Source organism: Anas platyrhynchos, chromosome 12, assembly GCF_047663525.1.
Source record: "Anas platyrhynchos isolate ZD024472 breed Pekin duck chromosome 12, IASCAAS_PekinDuck_T2T, whole genome shotgun sequence".
NCBI classification, from domain to species: Eukaryota; Metazoa; Chordata; class Aves; order Anseriformes; family Anatidae; genus Anas; species Anas platyrhynchos.
Window position 1 is genome coordinate 9,746,245 of NC_092598.1, and position 20,780 is coordinate 9,767,024.

Below are 20,780 nucleotides of genomic sequence, written 5' to 3' on the forward strand. Positions count from 1 at the left end.
ATGCAGGACAGGTAGAAAAAAAATCTTGGGCTTTAATTACATAGCTAAAAATGAATGGGTCTTCATTGTAATTTTGAGCTAAATAAGAGGTAAAAAGAAAATTAAATTAAAGGTGAGCTCAAAAGAGGTATACCTAATACAGTGCCTTCCAGGTGAGGGCATAATAGTGACTTTTCATGAAGTCTAAAGTGAGTTCTCATCTCTGTTTTTGTCTCAGCCTGGCTTGCCGTACAGTCAGGAAAAAGTAAAGTAATGAAAGCAAGGTTCAGAACTGTCATTAAGACATTTTCACAAACCCTGGTTACATTAGACATTCAGGAGAAAAGACTCAGATTTATGGGTCAGACTCAGAACTGGATTGCTTCTAAATAATTCTTATTAGATCTTACATTATAAAAAGATAAGAGTGCTCAACAAGATTAGTCTGTAGACTGGTAAATACCTGGGAATATAATTTTGAGTTTGCCAGATTCCATTATATTAAGGCAATTCATACTAATGCCATTTACATTGTCATATGGTACCACAACAGAGGAAACCATAGCAAGAACAAACTCTGAACAGAGATGAATGAATACAAATGTAATTTAAAATAATGCTGAAGCTCCTATTCGTCTTCCTTGCATTTGTTGTTAGAAATAGTATTTTTATTTCTACAATATGTATTTGGAGCTTCCTGTATCCTACTATTTATTAGTAGAATTAGCCTCATGTCTGAGGTCAAACCAGAAATAGTAATGTTTTTAGAGAAATCCAGAATTACATTAGATAAATTAATAGTTACTCTGGATTATTTCTTACGGAAATTACTATCTAGCCCGGAGGTTTTAATTTAGGTTAAAGTTAGAGGTTTAAATTTGAAGGTTTAAAATTGAAAGTTAAAGTGGTCAATTTCTTCTCCACTCTTGACCCACTGTGAATGATACTAACTAAAAATTGATGGCTTTGCAACCAATAGTGTATTTTAGAAGTTTTTATTTATCAGCTGTTTCTGGGGGGATTCCACCTTCATCTGTAAATGTAACTACTGGCCTAGATGGAAGTAGTGACTTCAGTTTGTCATAGCCTCTTAATCAAAAACATTTCTAACCGATTGGGTCACAAGCTTCCAATGGTTTCTTCCCTAGCTAAAATCATGTGGTACCTTGGCAGACAAATATTCACAGTACTGGTCGGTGGTTCATTTGGATTTCAGAAGATTTCATCTTCAGAAAAGTGAATCAACTTGAACATCACAGCTTATCTGTGGTAGTCATAGTTGTTAGGTACCTCCTTGTCCACATTCAGGTAAAGTGGTCTATTCCACTTCAAAAAAAGATTAGAAAAATCAGTAGCTTTTACTGTGCTTCTCATTTCTATCTTGGAATGTTACTTTCAGTTGTAGTAGCAGTGAAGAGATTGGTACAATATACTGTAATTATTATATTGTTTATATACAGTACCTAATACGTTTTTCTCCAGTTTTTAGTTTAGAATTAGTGAATTTAATATTGTTTTAGGAGCGTTATTGTAACATCTAGAAAGCTTAAGTAGCCAAAGCCCTGTACTGCTGTGAACTTCATAAATGCATACAGTATCCATGTCTCTGTAATCCTAGAATAACAAGTTAGGATAAACTAACCATGTGAATTGAAGAAGAAAAAGCAGAGCAGGGAGAGGAGGAAGAGAACACACTTATTTCTGCATAGGACTCATGTTCTATACCTGAGATTAACAAATCCACTGTGCAATGCATCCACCTCTCCCCACAGTATTTATGGAAGTGTAATTAGATCTCAAAACAATGAGCTAATCTTTATGGCAAAGTATCAGACTAGAATTAGCCTGATTCTGCTCCTAGTGAAGTTAGTGAAAATTTTATCACTGAGTGTAGTGGGAACAAAGTTATGTCTACCCTTAACCTTTCTCATAGCTGTCTACATATGGAAGTGATTACCCTGCAGAGTAACTCAACATTATTTGATACTCCAGGGTGCAATTCTCTAAGATGTCAGCACTCCTTTGACAGCTAGCTATTAGAGTAAAGTTTCCAAGTCTGGTGTGTTAATCTGTCCCCTCTGAGATCAAGCATTCCACCTTCTATAATAATGACAACATCTTAGCGGGCCAGATTGTTATCAAGGGTTCTTGGAATCACTTCTGTTTTGTGCTGTTTATCTCACTCTTAAACCCTCACATGGTATTTTAAAAAAACTAATATCAATCTTGCAAGAAGAAGCTGCCCATCTTATTGAAGCAGGTCTCAGTTCATCAAAGCATTTTGCTATCCTAAACAAGTCACGTCCTCAAAAAATAATTTTGAGGTAAGGAAAGAAGACCTTGTCAAATGTGGAAAAATGGAAAATATGGAAGATAGTTCTGACATGCTATAAAAGCTTATGGAGCCACTTGGTATTTTGAAGAGTTCCTACAGGTGTATAGACACACCAAGTTAGTATGTCCAATGCTTATGTTATTGCAAATCTTTTGGTATCTGGTACTTTGATTATGAATTCACCCATTGCTTTATTACTATGTTTTTATCCTGGAGGTAGGGTAGAAATGTGACCTGATTAAAACAGATCTTTTAAAAAGAAAGCAGTTCTTTCTCTCCGGCACAATTTGTCTGTGAATGTATCTTTGTGCATGTGGTATTTAGAATAACTTTATTAGCTGGGAGCTTTCATTTTGTTTTTACCATCTTGGGTTGGTTAGCCATCCTGTGACTGAGTGACAGTGAACAAACTATACAAATAGGTTCCTGACTTGTTCAAACATAGCTTCATGCAGGAGCAGGTAAGAGTTCGTGCATACCTACAAAGATGGCTCACACATTACAGCAGCTAAAATGTGTTGTTAGCCAATATACATTCCAATAAAAGCCTGAAGGCTACACATACGAGTATCTGCATTCAATCACACGTGCACAAATCAGGCCTATCATAAACAGGTAAGACACCTACCCATGCACTGGCCAAAAGAGGTGTGTCTCAACTCATTAAAATATTGACTTGTTATTTATAACTGATAAGCACCTTTGTGATGCCATGTTTTTCCTGTTTTGAGTATTAAACTACATGAAGGAAGCCCAGACCCATGTATAAAACGATGGAAGAAAAGAGTATGGTTGCAATGATAACCACTTAGTGTGTAATACTACTGACGGGCTCTGCAACTATGGAATGCTGTAGAGCTGCTGATCTATTATCATAAACAAAGTGTTGTTGTCAGGGGCAAGAATTTAGTAACAATAGAGTCAAGGTCACCTTTGTGAGAAGGTTAGAGAGTTGTTTATATCAACAACGTTTATGAAAACATTATAGGAGCTGCTGAGACCTGGCAACAAAACACAAGAGAGCTTCCAAGGCTTCTTGACAAAGTAAATACTTGATGTAGAAGGAGAAATACTTTAACAGGACACTGTTTTGCCTGCCATGGGGTCTGTGATCTTATTTGACAAGAGATAATCTCCTTTTAGCATTCAAGATCTGATGACAAGGGAAGTCAGGATAAGCATTTAAGTGATCTGTCTGATAAGTGAGGTTCTACAGCAGTCTTTAAAATGATCTGCATTGTGAAGCAATGCTTCAGAGCACTGGCCTACAATCCAGAATTCTGCAATGTTATCAGTCCATGTTATTTGCCAGTGAAATGAAAACTATTTGATACCTGAGGTTTCTGCTTCAGAATCCCAAAAATAGCTTCAGAATTACTAGTCTTGGGGTCATTAATATCCTATGCTTTTACTGTGATCTCACTTCCTACAGAGGGTTTTTTTTTTTTTTTAAAAAAAAAAAAAAGGTTGTTTTGAAGATGTACTTTGATCACTGCTTAGGAAAAAGTTGTTCAGAATTCAAATATTTTCAATGGCTTGAGACAACCTTTAGTTAATATACGTTACATAAAGAATGTGATAGATGAGTTTATCTTTGCAGAAATAAAAATAAGATTTTAGAGCAGAAACAAATGAGAAATATTGAGCATTTAGGTACAGATTTACCTGCAATTCAGTTAATCCAATATTTAATATCTTTTAGTGTCTTTTTCGCTGCTGAACCCAAAGCTTTTCCTTAAAGGTTTTGTTACTTTAAGAATGATCATGCCTCTTCAAGATAACAATCTGTGAATCTTTCAAATATGCCTGCAAGTACGATGCAAAAAATGTTAATTCTCACTGGAGTAAGGATTGCACAGTTGAGTCCTAAGTAAATTATTGTCCTTACTCACATCTGTGGTTGACTCATAATTTTACAGCCCAGGTTGTTGCGTAAGAACAGTTTTCATGTTCAGCTGTATTTTCCTTGACTGCTACCTGATAAAACTCCTGGGTGAATACTGGCAAGTTGTAATTCTCATCTATCACTGTTATCAGCCATGTAAGTGGGTCACTGTACAGTGGTCCATCACTGTTCCTGGCGAAAAAATGAATCTCATGCTGCTACAATTCAAATTAATGAAAAGAAATGATGTGGTAAGTGTTCATTTATACTCATATTAAAATTCAGCATTAATATTCTTCATATAAAAACTCTACCATCATTTGCAGTGCTGGTGTAGCAATCAACTCCTTTTTAAGACTTAAAAAGAACTTAGGATTGTGTAGGACTCAATAGGACTACGGTTGTTAAAGTTCTGTGAACTGCACAGTCTATTTGTAGCTTGTTAATTTTTTTTTTCAATTTTTTTATTGATTATACAATGCTTAGTATTTTATCATAACTGATGAAAACAAGGAGGGGAAAGTCTGTCAGTGGACTGCTGCTGTGTCAAACTTCCTCCTTTTCCCCTTCTGACTGTACTCAGCTAGAGTGATCAGTAAAAAATGAAGTCATCTACTACTCTATGCTGCGTGTCGACTGTGCTGGTAGATTCTCCAAACTTTTGAACTGCCAGCCTGTCTAGTTTGGAAATGCAATATCTCCAAAATGCACTAAGTCTTCAGTTTTATCCGAAATCTGAGAATTTCTTCCACAAGCTGGACTACAAAGACAGCTAAAATTACTTTCTCTTTATAAACTTTCCTGACAAGTATTGATCATCTTTCAAAAGATCGTATTTTAATTAGCATCTTATTTTTATAGAGATCTTCAAACTAGACTTCACTGCATGCACTATTCTTAGCTTTATATATTCCAGAGAGAAACCTAAAGCCTCAAGGTAAAATGTGTATCACTGACAAAGTAGACTTCAGAATCCCAGATGGCAGATTGCAGGCTTTCCTGATATATGGAAGTCCCAGGGCTCTTTCTATAAATATCTAGGACCATATGTTCCTACATCACTGAAACATCAGCAAACTGTTCCATCTGCTTCAAAAACTGGGACAGTCACAACATAGTAAGGACATCTTAAAAAATCCAAGGCAAGTAGTGCAGACAATAGAAACCTGTGCTGTAAGTCTACCCAGCTCAGTATTCTTTCTTAATAGTGCCTGTTATGGGCTGGAGATTTGTGGGATCAATTTCATGAGGGCGTGAAAGGGTATTTAAAGCACAATTTTACTCAATATCAGTGCTGCTGCTAGGCCTTCCTTGCTGTAGGTGTGTCCAAACTGCTTCTGTATTCACTTCTGTACTCACTGCTATTACTGAGGGCCCTGTGCAGCATCTTGTACCCATAATCTTTTCTGTTCTGGGCCAGAGGCTTGGGTTTTCATTCAGACTGTTTTCAGGTAAATTACTATTGATTTCTTTGGTATTTGGGGGGAACTTAGGACTGATCACATAGTAAAAGATCATGAGATTTGGTCCCATGGCAACAATTCAGGAAGAGGTATATAGAGGAACATAATACTGATATAAAAATCTAAACAGTAAATGCTTCAAATGATATGAGAATTCAAGTCTGGTTTAGTCTTAATAGAGAGTTTACTTTTTGTTGAGAGTCAAATTTTCTTATTCCAATACAGTATTTCGGACCTGAGTAGAACTGCGTTTATGTTACTGATATAAGGAGCTTATTCCTCAAGGTATGATTTAACAGATGAGGCACTGAACAGGGTATAATTCTTAAGGTTAGTCACAGGCTGCCTGTATGAATTTGGGCATATCGCTTTATCTAGTGCAAGTCTTCCACCTAAGAAGCAATAGTATTTTTCCAGTGCCTGGAAATGCTGAAGACGCTATCCATTAAAAGTGGCAAGGTGTCATGCAAGGGCATAGATCTTAGTGTTGTGAAACAAAGTGATTAGCAGGCAAAAGAGTCTGTTTCTCTGGCATTATCTTTAAGAATCCTATTTTCCACAAATGTGAAACTTTATTAACATGTTAATAAAATCTGTGTACTCAAATACACTAGCAGAAATACAATACTAGCTCAAATATACTAGCTGAAAAAGCCATACTGTAACTTTGGACTGATTGTTCATTATATTTACACTTACCTTTGCCTGACTTTCTCTATCTTCACTTCTGCATAAATGTTTCTGGTTGGATCAGTTGAAGAAAGGCATTTGAGGGAGCTCCCCTTCACAGAGTAATGGACCCGTCTGTTTTGCCGCTCAACCTGGAATCATGGGTGAAACATCAATGTGAATAAAAAGATTCCCTGTTTCAAAGAAAATATGAAAAATAATAAAATGGTTCAGTCTTAAGGACAAAGGGTTACTGAAATACTATTAAATCTCTGCTGGCAGCCACAGAAGATTGATACTAAGAACGAGTAGGCATAGGAATGGAACTGCCTTGTAGAAATGATTTATTTGGAGAACTATCCGAGCACTTTGAGGGGAGAGCATGAAGTTTTTATGCTATCATACATCTCCTTACTGGAGCGTGAATGGAAGTTTTTCCTCTGGTGGGCAGAGCCAGGACTTTCTCTTACTGAAATAATTTAATCCTATTTAACATTTTTTTTCAGAAAGACAACAGGCCTCAGGATGCAATTGGAAAAGACAACATCACTCTTGGATCTAGTTGCAATAAGTGTCTGCTTTTAAAGCACCTGTAGTTGAAGGCCATGCTTTGCTCTAAGGGAGTTCTTAATTTGTTATCACAAAAGTTGAAATATGGTATGCTAGCTGTAAAAGGTGTCTGGGAATCAAGAAATGCCGGGTTGGAGTTTCAGTTCTGCCAGTCTCATTCTGTGTCAGTAGGCAGATTGTTGATGACTCTAGAGAAAAGCAGTTTCTATTGAGTTTGACTGAATTTATGGAAGAACACGTAAATATGCAGCCACCACCGACCTCTGCCTCATTTATTGTAAATTATGCTTGCCTCCTGCAATGTTGCAGCCCTTGCATAAGTAATTTTCTCCATCTGTTTTGAGATCCTTTGAATGTATAATTATATTATTCAGACTACTGATGAGATATTGCAGGCCTCCACAATTCCATAAACAGAAGCATTTTATATCAAATTTAAAAGGGTAAAAATGGAATTGAAATGAAATAATTAAATTCTAGGATTTTAGGACGTTTTCTTGTTAAACAGTGTAACTTCTCTATCACAAGCTAAAGCAAAACCAAATCAGTGAAAGCTTTGCCTGACATCCTTTGGCAGGCTGAAAGTTAACTCATTTTCAGTTGGATTTAAATGTGAAATTGGATTACCAGAGCTAAAAATATTTCTGCAATACTGTACTGTCAAAAAGCAATAAACACTTATGCCAGATAGTCTAAGGAAGAATGGACAGCAAGCTCTGAGAATATTATAACTGATTTTTTGCTGTAACCATGGAAATGTAGCTACAAACACTTGTGTTTAGACTGTACAGTCCTCATGATATACAGCTTGTCAGTTGTTTTTACAAGACAAACCCTTTCGACTCCATGGGTGCAGAACAGTTCCTAACAAGGAGAAAGTGGAAGGTGACTGTTACAAATGGGATGTGTCCAGTGCCTCATCACTTCTCAAAATAACAAGGCAAAGCCATTATGGAGACCTCATTCTAATTTAAACATCCATGTGTTTATTCTAGCATTAATGTGTTTCTTGGGTGACTTTGTTTAGATTTTGTGCCTCCTAACCCATATGACTGTATTCCCAAAGTATGTGGATAGTCATGTGATTTGGTTCCCTCACTCGCTCTGCTATGAGGAAAGGACTGGGCAATCTGTAATCCATGTTTAAATTAAGATTGTTATTTTAAGCAACCTTCTCCTACCCCATCTTCAGATGCCTGAGGGATTCCCTTTGGCATTCCAATAAATAGGATAACAGCAGGCTTTACTGTGCATTAAGTAGTGCTGTGGTTCTCTTACTGCTCAAACAATACAAGCTGAGCAATTAGAATTGGAATAAGAAGCTGGGAAACTGCAGCACTGATTTTAGGTACTTCAGAAAATGTAGCGGTAAAAACTTAAAAGCATGCTGTGGAGATCCTCCTTTCAGGGAGAAAAAATCAAGCCCATTAGTCCAAAATACAAGAATGTAAATGATCTCAAACACCTTCATGGAAAAGGAACATTTTCATCGGTTGTCACTTGAAGGTCATATAGCTATGATCCATTACCTGGACTAAAACAGGAAACAAAACCTGGCTTATGGCCATATGTATTTCCATTTTACTTTCTAACATGCAGCACACAGCAAATCTGCTTCTTCATAATGAACCTATGCAGACAGCAGCATTTCTGCAAATCAACAAGAGAAGGCCAGATTTAATGGGATTATTCATATACCTATTAATCACAGGTTTGTAGAATCAAAGCCTGTGTTCTTAATCCAAATTAATTATCCAGAGTAGATTTAAGATTACAGGAGAATCTTATCTCTGTTGAGCTTGAATGATTTTCAAAATCAGGATTTCTTGACTTACCTTGGAAATGATTTGAGGCTAACTTGCATTCAGTAGTTCTGGAAGGAAAATGGCACCTGGAGCTACCTGGCTGTTTTCCACCATTGCAATTTCCACTGTTGCTAAGGCACAATATCCTAGAGACGGATTCCCCAGTCTTTGACTTGCACGATTAGATGATAATTGGTGACCTGGGATGCGTCTGGCACGGAGCTGCCTACAAATAAGAGAAACTTACTGAAGATAGAATTCTTTTGCAAAAGCATGACAGCTGGTCTGGGGATGTGAAATTAAGCTCCCTTTTTGTTAATTGCTGCTAAATAATTAGATCAGCTACTTTGCTACAGGGAGATCTGTGTTCTTGGTTTAGTGTATTTTCTATTTGTACTAATGGTTCAATTCAGTTTCATTACTGCCAGTGATAGCAAGGTGGTTAACACGATACCTCTGCTGATCCTGCTAGAAGGAAAGAATACCAAGAAGTTGAGGTACTGCTGGGACAGTCCTGTACCTTACTTCCATGATACTTGTCTTTCAGAGTCTTGTAATGACTGTACTACATGCTTGCTGCTGATAGTCTTGAGCTCCTGGCTGCCAAATACTCACTTTAAGGTGAGTGCAGCAGCTGCTGCTGGAAGGGAACCATTGCCTGGAAAAGATCTTCAAGCGGCCCTGAATAAGTAGAGCCAAGAGAGTAGAGCTGCTTTGCTGAGGGACAAATGAGAGTAGGCAAATAAGAACCACTTAAATATTATGCTGGTTTTGTTCCTGATAATGCTGTGACCTGTGTTCAGGATCACTTACGTGAGGTGACGTTTCTTCTCAGGACAATATGGCTGTGCAGCATATGAAGTGAGATGCTCTTTTGTGCCACTGCAGGTAGTTGGGGGGAAGCGCTTTTAAAAGTTGGATTTAGGAAAGCCAGTCTTTACATTTCCAACAGTGTTCTATTCAGAAAAGCTAACATGCCTACATCAGTTCCTATATCCTGAAGCACCAAGCATCCTTAGCTGACTGGCATGCTGATGTGTTGTGTTGCTAACTTTAAGGCTGCATAGAGATGATGTCAAGCTGACTCACGATGACAGTGTTTCCTTGGTGAGGACCGTCTCAAACCCCTGAGAACTCCAACAGTTTGTCACTGAATTGCAGGCCTAACTCAGCCGTGTAGCAGTCCTCAGCCTGCCCATCACTCTACCTGGCTTCTCTGAGATCATATGGCAGCTGTTCCCAAACCACTGCATATAGACCTATCCTCTAATTCCAAGGCTTAGCTGGGTCACTTCCCTGCTTCCTCAGTACAACTAATCTCATTGACTGGAATTGCAGCAATGTCAGGAGTGGGAAGGATTGTAGAGTTTAAGCTTGCATTAAGGGAGTCTGGTTGGGAGGATGCAGATTTATCTTTGTGTGTTCTTCCCTCCTACAGGTCTATTGAGGTGGTGATGCAGCATTCTGTACCCATCCTGCAGTGACTAATACCTGAAAGTCATAGAAATTGCTTTGAATTTTTGAATGAGGGAAGATGTGTTCTTTTGATATGACAAGGGAGGCAGAGGATGTTTTTGCTTTTATATCTGAGGCTGAGATTTATATCAGGTTGCCGTGTCAGTACAAAAATAATAGCAACCAGGAGGGGGAAGGTGGGAAAGCCTGATAGTTTTCAATCTGTTTACCAAAAACAGTTATATGGGTAATGCTTCACCATTGATCTGTTCCTGGAACAAAGGAAATCAGATGAATGACAACTGTTCTTCAGACATTTGGACAGTATTAGACTAGAAGGCTTGAAAAAAATCTGATTGCACCCGAACCTTCATTTTGGGGGTTTATTGCTTAATTCAACATGCATAGTTAATGATAGATTAGTTAAAATTGTTTCCATATAACCTAAGAAATGAGCTGTACAGATTGAGCACTGTTCCTGTTGCTCTGACCTCAGCTTTTTTTTAAAAACAATGACAGGGACTTTAACTAATGGCCACTGACTATTTTTCCAGGGGAAAAACGCTTACTGCTATATCAGCCTGGGGTGTGCTTTTAAGTACTATTTCCACTACGGTGGCCAGCTTTATATGGCATTTGGAAATGTAGGAATAAAAGTAAAAAATACATTGAGGAGCAGTTTACAGACTTAAGGTTTTCATTTTGTAATTAAGTGTTACTGCACAAACAATACGGAGAAGTGATCAGGAATGTACTTTGGTGTGCATTTGTAACATAATGCAATGGCATACATTGAAGCAAAGCAGTGTAACCTGCTTTGGCTTCTTAAAATGGGACAGTTCTTACCTTCCCATCTCATTCCTTTTTTGTTTTTGAGTTGCCATTGCCATGCTCTTTCGTTGGAAATTTCTTTGTATAGAATATCACTTGCAAAATACCTAATGCAAAAGAATCCACTGCAGAGCCAGGCCACTGAAGCTTAAGCCAAGAAGTTCAGTTCAGTTCATATGGCATGTGATTAAAAACTTAGGCTGGATTATGTTTTGGGAGAGCAGCTATTTAGCCTTTGTAGTTTGTCTTTTGCAACATTATTCTTTTTTTTTTTTTTTTTGTATTTTTAATGAAGGTTGTTTTTTTTTTCCTGACTCTTTTGCTTCCTTTCCTTCCCCCCTTTTTCCTATTTATTCAAAATAAGAAGCACAGCTTGTTCCATAATTCAAGTTAAGGGTTTAAAAAAAATTAAGATGACTTATTTAATCCCCTGCCCATTTTTGATTTCTTTCAGTGGCAGTTTCCTAAGTTTTCTGTGTTATGTTAGCATAGACTTGGTCTTTCAAGAACCTGTCATACAGTACAAAGTGACTCCAAGCACACAAAATGAACTTCAAGAAGACCTTTCTTTACACTAAAAAAAAACTTAATCCATCCTGTCATTATTGGTGATGCATCACGTGGGTGTACACAAAACATCAGGCAATGTTTTTTGAGGATAACAGTTTGCAAGTTCTCAGCTCTATAATCTGCAGATTCTGAAAACAAGTGCAATAAAATGAAAGTCTGCATATTGGCTTCTACTGAAAGAAGTGAAGATAGGAGTCATCAGGAGTGAAAACTCAGTGTCATCTGGTGCTAGGTGCATTGGGATACGATCTGGTAGAAAACATTCCTCCTGAAGTTGCCGAAAATCTCAGCATTGCTGAAATCTTTGAGATGCCACTCAGAGTGAGTAACGGCAAGGTATTACACTTAATCAGTAACTTAACTTAATTTGGGTAACTTAATCAGAACTCAAAGTCTGATGGGAAAACCTTCCATCAGATATTGTTAGAGGGCCATTTGTCTTATAAAAACAAGGAATTCTATGTTGATATAGCTCTTGTTTCTCTATTATGCAAGAATTTGGTTATTCAGAGTTTTATCACTGGAGTGGTGTAGGGTGTTCACGACTTTCTTGTGGTAGCAGTACCTAGGCAACTAATCCATAGCCCTAAAAGAGATGGTACATCCTTGAGCATCTAAAAAAATTAGTTCACATGCCTGCTTGTGAACGTACACTCAAAATAGGTAACTGGTGTGTTTCTGAAGCCTTAAGGTCTTAATTATTCAAATACTCCAATGTTTATATAATAGTTTATACCCAATAGAAAACAAGGCACGACTACATAGCAGTGTTTTACCTTCTGCAGATAAATAAACACGCTGTCCTTGAATATATCTAGAACATGCTCTGAAGGTTGGCTTGTATTCTGTATGTTGTGCAGCTTTTATACTTGAGCATGGTATTTGGTGCAGAAGGGTCATCCAGCCAGTGGGTCGGAGGAAGAAGGAGGATCTGGGTTTAAAGAGAGGAAATGGTATTTGGTACTGAAATTTATCTAAAAGACAGTGGAGTTCAGCGTGACAAATGCTTTTTATAGACAGATTTATCCTCCTAGTGAACACGTGTCCATCTTGAAAACATTTAGTGTCCTATTTACACGCATTTCATGAGAGTTTTCAGGTAAAGAAGAAACAGTAGTGTATACTGTCCCATTGTTACTTCGTTTAGTCTGGTTCTACATTCATTGCCTGCCCAGTAACTTATTTTCTTGAAGTTCTGGCCTGTAAGTTTTTAAGTCTCAGGACTGCCTTGGGTACCTACTGTAAATGAGACAAAGTAGTAATTGTAATTTTATAGTACCTTTTCTCTGAGGCACTCAAAAGTCTTGCTGCGTTTATCAGCCCCGTTTCAAAGGCTCGAAGTTGCCAGCTCTTATAACATTTATTGTTTTTCTTACTAACTCATTTGCTGGCAGTTTTGAATAGGTTAGCAGTGCAATAACATATTTTGGTTGTGCAGAAAAGCTTGCAAGTGACCTGAGGCTTTAGTCAGAGTGTTTTCTACTTTTTACGGCTTAAAGTGTTCAGTTCAGCAGCTGCAGTTGTTTCTTCCAGACTGCAAACATCATGCTGTAGGTCTCTGATCTGGAAACCTACAGGCAAGGCACAGACAGGTCCTTGCTGGTTTTGTTCTTAGTGTCAGAAAGAAGACCTACCTGGGGCTGAAGAAATTCCTGGGATGTACGCTATGCTTGTATGGGCAATATGCAGGGGGGGTGTATGTCAGCAGGAAGAACATGTGCTGAGTGACTCTTCTGGTTCCTCCTGCACATGGCTCAGTATTTCAGCTGAATCTACTGGTGACAAACTTGCCAAATTAAACAACTGAAAAAAAAATATATATCTTGTACTAATGAAGAAAATGCAGAGCTTGGATGTTGGTGCACCTCATCTTAATTCATTTGTACCGCTACAAATGGGATGTGATACTACCTGTTGATTTAACAGTGTTTCCTTTAGCTTTGCACTGAGACCAGTTATGGCCCATGAAGTACGGCAACAGGTCAAATGTGAGTTGAGGCCTAGGCCTCTCACTGGAGGTTTACTTAGGGGCTGGCAATATTCCTAAAACACTCTTCTTGTAACAGCTGGTGTGAATGAAACCCTATTTTCTTGTTTTTCAAACAAGAGTATGAGGTAGACAATGAATGGATATAGGGCTTAAAGGGACAATAGCCTTGATGATTTAACTCAGTTAATTTCCTTGTTGTGAATGATGTTCATTCTTTTTCAATATTTTAATAGTTTTGCTTAATCTTTCAAAATAAAACATACTTTGAAGTACGTGGTCCCTCCAGGTTTGATTTTAGCAAGTGCATTAAACAGCTGACAAACAGCTTCTCTATTCTACACTGGAGGTAAATGTCTTTATGGTCCAAACAGTCAAACTCTGCTCTGGTTCGTATGCTAGTTCGGGGATTTTCTAAATGTAGTGGATAATTTGTTTGGTAGCATATGTAATCCAGTAGCATTCACTAAATGCTAACTGAATAGTGTTATCAGGATCATCTGATTTGACATGCAGGGGGAATCCTGAAGGACCTGCTAATTACCTGGTCTAAAACATTGCCACTTCTGAGCAAGATAAAGTAGAGGTCCAGCAATGTCTGCTGGGATCATTCTGAGGAGTCTGTCTAACTGAATATAAAGCAATTTCATTAATATAAAAGTAGAAATAGGGCATTTGAGCATTAATGTTTGGAGCAGTAATAGTATAGAGAAAATAGCACTGAGGAAGCATCATTATGTTAAATGTCAGTAATCTAGCACTATGGTCTGTAGCACTGCATTTCTCCACTTACTTTTCCTTTACTCTCAAGAGTTTTTGTTATAAATTGGAGCAAATGACAAGTACCCATTAAAACTCATTTAGGTCTCACACTATGAATTCTGCTGCTGCTATGGTGTGAACTAACTTTTGCCTCTTACAAACATGGAAATGCACAGAAAACCCTTTATAACACCTACAATGCAAAGAGTATTGCTGTTAAAAGCCACCTTCTGAGAGTGACGCAAAGCAGCATGACCCATGCAAACCAAATGAATCTATTGAGGAAATGATGACGTTGAAGGTAGCTAAGTATTTCAGATGGAGCAAAACTTCTCCAGATTAATCAAGGATCTTGTTCTCTGGCTTATCTCATTTTCTTTGGTATAAGAAGCCAGAGTTCAATGGTGTTACTCATGATTTAGAGCAATGTGAGGAGAAAAGAGTACCCAATAGGTCATATTCTTTGCTGATTTTTGCCTTGCATCATGACTGGCTGACATCTGTGTTAGCATTAAAATATTTCCTATTTCATTTAGGAGCTTTTTATACTGTTTGTACTCCCTGTGTAGGGGAGAGGAAAATTAATTGTGGTCTAAATTAAATCACTTTGGGGTGCATTTAGATATGACTAAGAAGACTTCTAAAAATATGTTAAAGTGTTATAAAAGTATATTGTGAAAGAACATTTCAATATGTTTGCAGGTAATGGTCAGCTATAGATTGAAGGTGCCTTTACAGGATTGCCTCAAGAAAACTGCATGTTACATTGTCTGTCACAACTCTGGTCTTTGGTGTCCATACTGTGTTATATAAAATGGTCTACAGCCACTTCTCCTTTCTGATTCACACACATTCTCCTGCACTGTAGAACCAGTTGCAAAGTACAGTATGGTGGGGGCTGCACCTAATATAGCACCTCTTCGATATTAATAGTCATGAGCGGCTATAGAACTAATTTAGTAGACTTTTTGCTGTGAAGCTGGGCAAATATTTTTAACTTTTCAGAATGTTCCCCCAAGCTAAGTGGCATGCCCTTTGCATACCATTAAAAGCATTAGAGCTCGTATGCTGAAACAGTGATCAGAAAGCGTTTTTTAAGATACCCTAAGTCCTAGTTAAGAAATTTCAGAACAGTTCTTTCTGTTGCAAAACTGAGAATTGTCAAGAGTTTGGCCCTTATTTTCTGTTCCATGACATCTTAATGCTTACCTGAAGACAAGTCACTTTCTATTCCTGACCTTTAAGATTAAATCTTCAGGAAATATTCATCGCATTTTTTCTGACAGCGCAGTAATTTTACTGTAGACTTAAAAAATATACAAGCAGCTTAAACCAACAGCTTGACAAGGTTAAAGGAAGGTCCTGAAATCACCCCTACTTTTGTATTAAAATACTGTCTCCTTCTGACTTTGGTTAGGCAATAACATTTGCTGTTCAAAAATATGTCCAGAAGTTTATCTATAGAACTAATGATAGAACAGTCCATGTTTCTAAAATAGTCTCCTTTTAGCCTGCTTATCTCTTTCCTGACATTTCTTACTGAGCATCAGTGAGCAGGCAGCTTTGTACTGACATCTGAAAGCTACTCTACAGCAGCAGCGTGCAAAAGGCTATGGAACAAGCAGTCACATGGTTTCTATATTTTCTCTTTGTTTACTGTGTTCATAATGCCAAATGGCAAATTAAAAGAATGCCTGAATCCCAAAGAGTAAGGCATGTTATTTCTCCTTTCCACATGTATGGTTGTGATTATCGTTGTGGAGGGAAGGCATTTTATACTTGTTCTTTAGATACTCAGTTCTAGTCTTCTGGGGGAGCTAATTTCTGAAATGTTTAGTATAAACACTCTAACTTGCATAAATTGGATTATTTTTAGGAAATGTTTGGATAAATTTACAAAGATTAACACGTGATTTGTAAAGCCTTTGACTGTAGGAGACAAAGGAATGTAGAATTTTGGGGGAGGTTGATCATAGCTTCTTCTCTTTGGTAAGAATTTAAGAGAAGACAGTCTTAGCCAACACTGGCATGTGGTCATTTTCATCTTTCATTGCTGCTATGGTTATGGTTTTAATTCTGGATACTCACCTTTATCTTTTGCAATTACCTATTTTTAAAATGTTTTATAGTACACTTGATGTCACTGGAGCTGTCTGTAGGAAAACCTCTATTAATCGTTACTAATAAAGAGTATATGATGTTTAGGTTTTCAGTTTCAAATGCAAGAGAAAGAAATAAACTGAGGTGTACAGGTTAACTCCCTCTGACCCTCCTAGTCTTGTATGTTATGTAAAGGGGTTCAGGAAATAAAGGTACCTGGGAATTCCTCACCATGACACAGGCAAGCCCCTGTGTTTTCTTTTCTAACTTGGTAGCCGTGATTAGCCAGCGTGTGGGCGCTTTTATCGGATCTGGAAGGACAGAAGACAAGGTATAGGTCATATACGGCTTAAAACTTACAGAAATGTCCTACTTGCCCACGGACTGAGAGCAATCTTTATTTTTAAATTTTCAATTTTTGGTAGCATGATACTAGTTGATAATATAAGCTTAGCCTTCAGTGAATAATTAATTTATCTTAGCTTCCTGAAGTAGCAAATAATGCTAATTATTTTTCCCAGACATTCGCTTGTCAACACCTGCTCAAGTAGTCCGTGTAAGATCAAGGCTGCTTAGTCTTTCCAGTCACTGATCTCTGAGTACAGTGCTTAAGCTATGACATGACAAGCAAGCACATTACAAACAGAGAAGAAAAGGGGTGTGTAAATTTCTATTTTGAAAAACTTGGACAAGATGAACATTAGTTCTAAGAACTTCGCAGCTGTCTTTTAAGCAATATAGACTTAATGATTTAGCCTATATTCAATAGCTATAATATATGCAGAAATATATGCATCTGGAAGTTATTTTACAAAGGTTAATTGGCATAAAAATGCCATTTAATTTGTTGCTTAATGGACGCTTTGAAAAGTTACTCAGAAAAAATTACTGGAACTTTTAAACAACTTTTCCATATTCATTTCATACGTATTTCTGTGCACAGAACTTGACTCTGCACATGCACTTGGGCAACTGTATACTATAAACGGATTTTTATCACACAAAAAACATTTTTAAATTCCTTTGCAAATATTTGAAATATTACTCTGAAAAGTTGTACAGTTGTACTTGGACCGTGTTACATGCTCAAGAATTCAGAAAGCATCAGGTGAGGAATAGGATTCTGAGACTGAAAATAAAGTTCCAGTGCTGGTTGCACAAGCCTGGGAACTGTTTTCAAAGATATTGACATTATCAGTATCGACTCTAAGGGTCTAGCTGGTGATGCAAAGCACAGCAGCAATAAAATGGCAGTGTTCTGTTCAAAGTCAATTTAAGTACAGACTAATGAGTTGCTGAAGCACCTATTAAATGGCAGATGGTGCTTATGACTGAGAAGGAGAATAACTGACTATATTTGTTCCTCTAACAGAAGACAGTTACTGAAGTCAAACAGGTTGTTAGGAGATGTAGCTGTAGCATTGCCATTTCCTAGTATGGATGGAAATGGGGCATGAAGAGACCTACATAACCTGCACAGATAGCACCAGAGGTTTCATTAGTGTGATGTACAATACAGGTCTCCTTTGCATTGTACCTTTATCTATGTGCAGCAGACACATCAGTGGAGTTGTCAGACTGAAGTGTTTGATACTCAGCCTGCATAAAAATTTAAAAAGGTAGGAGAAGTAAAGAATTGGGCTCCATATATTTCAGTCTGATCTCACAGCAATGTAAGTTTGATTAAATATGGTAACTCTCGATTTAGGCGATGAGTCACCCACTTTCTTAAGTAGGTATCCAGTTTTAAGCACGTGAATAAGAAAACTACTTAGGAGGATGATGGCTCATAGTCTAGCATGCCTTTAGAAACTTAGCTTAACTGGGTGTTTCAACATTGTGAACTGAGATCATATCCAAAAAATTATCTTAAGTATCTCAATGCCCAGTAATAGAATAGCCTATTTTTTTATTGAAATGAACATTCCATGTTTAAAATGGAAGGTAGCAAGGATCACAATCTTGTGCTTAAAACTAAAAGCTTATTTCCTTATGTTAATACTAATTCTATAAATATTTTGAAACTTAATGTTTTTTAGCCTGTCAGTGAACAGAGACCATATCTAGTATTTTTCTTATCAGGGGCTTTTAGTGTCTGACTGTATTTGGTACATGGGGTCCTAGAGCATACAGTTAATGGATTCCTAACATATGTGCCATGAGTTCTTAGAAGCAATTAGAAGTTATTAGAAGCAATTCACCTATTTCCAGGCATGGCAAAGGAAATGAGCAGTAGCCAGAGTAAATGTTTTAGACATCCTGAAATGCAATGGAAGAAATAACATAGCTTAGGAAACTTACTCAATTTTAAACTTCTGATTTGCCTAGAAATAATTTTCTTCAAAATTATCAGAGTAAGATACAATTAATATGATGAAATGTGATTTAAGTGTGTATTTACCTACATGAAATAATAAATGACCAAGGGATATGCAACACCTAAGCAAGAAATAAAGAGACTCTATCTGTATTTCCCTAGTACTGGAAAAGACTTTCAGCCTTATAAGAAGTTCTGTAGCAGAAGAATTTAAAGGAAATCTGGTCATCATTGATATTCCTCAGGGGGAGGGAAGGGACAGGACACTTTTTAAAACAAACAAACAAACAAAAAAAAACAAACACAACTTCTTTATATAATGGTTTAGAAAGGGACAACCCTTACAAATGACCTGTTTTTTAGGTCAGAGGTATAGCTATAGATTTTATTACCGAATACCACTTAGAGTATATAAAACTGCTTGTTGCTTCACATAATACTATCATATACTGTTTTACTTCAGCTGGTAGTAGGCATCCTACTGTGCTAGGCTCATTTAGTTCAGGAAAGTATTGCTTCACACAGCCTTGACACATCTCAGTAGTAAGTATGCTCACATAATTTTATTTTCCAGCCCTTAAATCAGGAGAAGGGGGTAAAGGAGAGACTTCTTTTGAAAAGGCTTAACTCTAACCTGCCATGGTGTCTAAATTCTTTTATTTACAGTTTAAAAAATCCTTGTTGCTTTTTAAGACGTGGAGTTTTAATTACAGAACCCATTTAATGTTTTAAAGCAGCCAAACCTTCAGTAGTCTTAAATACTGTTATCTGGGGTACTTAGAAGGAATTTCAGCTAACACATTTTTTAAATAGGAGAATGAGCTTGCTAATGTTCTTGGTGCTATTGGAAATAGTTATTGTAACATTTCAGACATCCAATGATGATAGTTATCAGCCATAAACTGATTATAGTTCTGTAGGCACAAGCAAGATAAAAGAAGTCTGATATTTAAGTATTTGCATGAAAGATAAAGATTTCAACATGAAATAGTTAATTTATAGTAGAAAAGTAGAAGTAATAATTTTCTTTATTTTTGATAATTGCTACAAATACTATTTTTGAAGAGATCAAGATGATGATTAGATTTGGAAATGCTTATTTTTGCTAAAAGGCGAATGATAGAATAATGATACATGGAAAAATAATTTTGAAGCCAGCTATGCCTGCTGTCTAACTCAGTGTCAGACAATTGGCTTAATTGCCTCCCTGTTATGAACTAAATTAAAACAATTGACTAAACTTAATTGACCATTCACATGACATAAGACAGTGAAATCCAACAGCATATGAGTAAATGTTATTTCTCCTGTCTGTATGCAAGAACTAGACACTATTTTAATCTATCAGTCTTATCCTGAAGTATTTAAGATTTAGTAATCTGAGGAGAAGTATTCGTTTATCCAAAAAGAAGAGTAATATAGGAAAGGACTGCCAGCAACAAAATGAGACCTCAGAGCATTGGCTCTGCAAATACGTACTTGCATGTTTCTGTGTGTTTTATCCAAGTAGCATCAAGCATGTCTCAGTGTCAGTCTATCAGCGTAGGAACACAAATATAAGTTGCCTTTATTAAAGTATTAAAGCAATCTATCTGTGTTAGTTTGGAGTTATTATTTATACACATCATCTTGTAGAGAAAGGCTCTAATTATAAAACATTTAGAATTGTGCTAGGTAGCAATGTTGGGAAATTCTGTTGTGGATCTTCAAAATGTTCTCAGATCCGATGGTCCCTCTCCCATGAGGGTTATTGTGGTGTGGTCTAAACTGCACCTTCCCCAGTGGCTTGAGCTGTGTGAGCTGTGTCCACTCACTGGCAGAGGTGGGGTGGAGAGTGACTTGGAGAAGGTTGGCTCTCCAAATCCCAGCCATTTGTTTATTTCTTAAATTTGAGTAGTTCCTTTGAACTCCATAATGCTCTTCAGCAACAAAACCACATAATTAAGGCTCTTCAGTGCATAAATGCTCCTGTGACAGGAGCATTTTGCATCATTTACAGGGCTGACCTCTGCTCTATTTTTAATCAAATAAAATGAAAGATTTTTCCTCAGT

The 20,780-nt window shown here is 37.1% G+C and overlaps 2 long non-coding RNA genes across 6 annotated transcripts in view; one reads left to right on the forward strand and one right to left on the reverse strand.

Moving 5' to 3' along the window:
* LOC106017244 (uncharacterized) overlaps window positions 1-8,883 on the reverse strand; it is a 52,090-nt gene extending 43,207 nt beyond the window's left edge. For all 4 annotated transcript variants that reach the window (XR_011812341.1, XR_011812343.1, XR_011812340.1 and 1 more), the window contains exons 1-2: window positions 8,737-8,883; window positions 6,362-6,483 (exon numbers count right to left, since the gene is read on the reverse strand). This is a non-coding gene — a long non-coding RNA (uncharacterized lncRNA). The remainder of the gene's footprint in view (window positions 1-6,361; window positions 6,484-8,736) is intronic.
* Window positions 1-20,780, forward strand: part of LOC106017241 (uncharacterized) — a 69,662-nt gene that overhangs the window by 20,185 nt on the left and 28,697 nt on the right. The gene's annotated exons all lie outside the window — the stretch shown is intronic.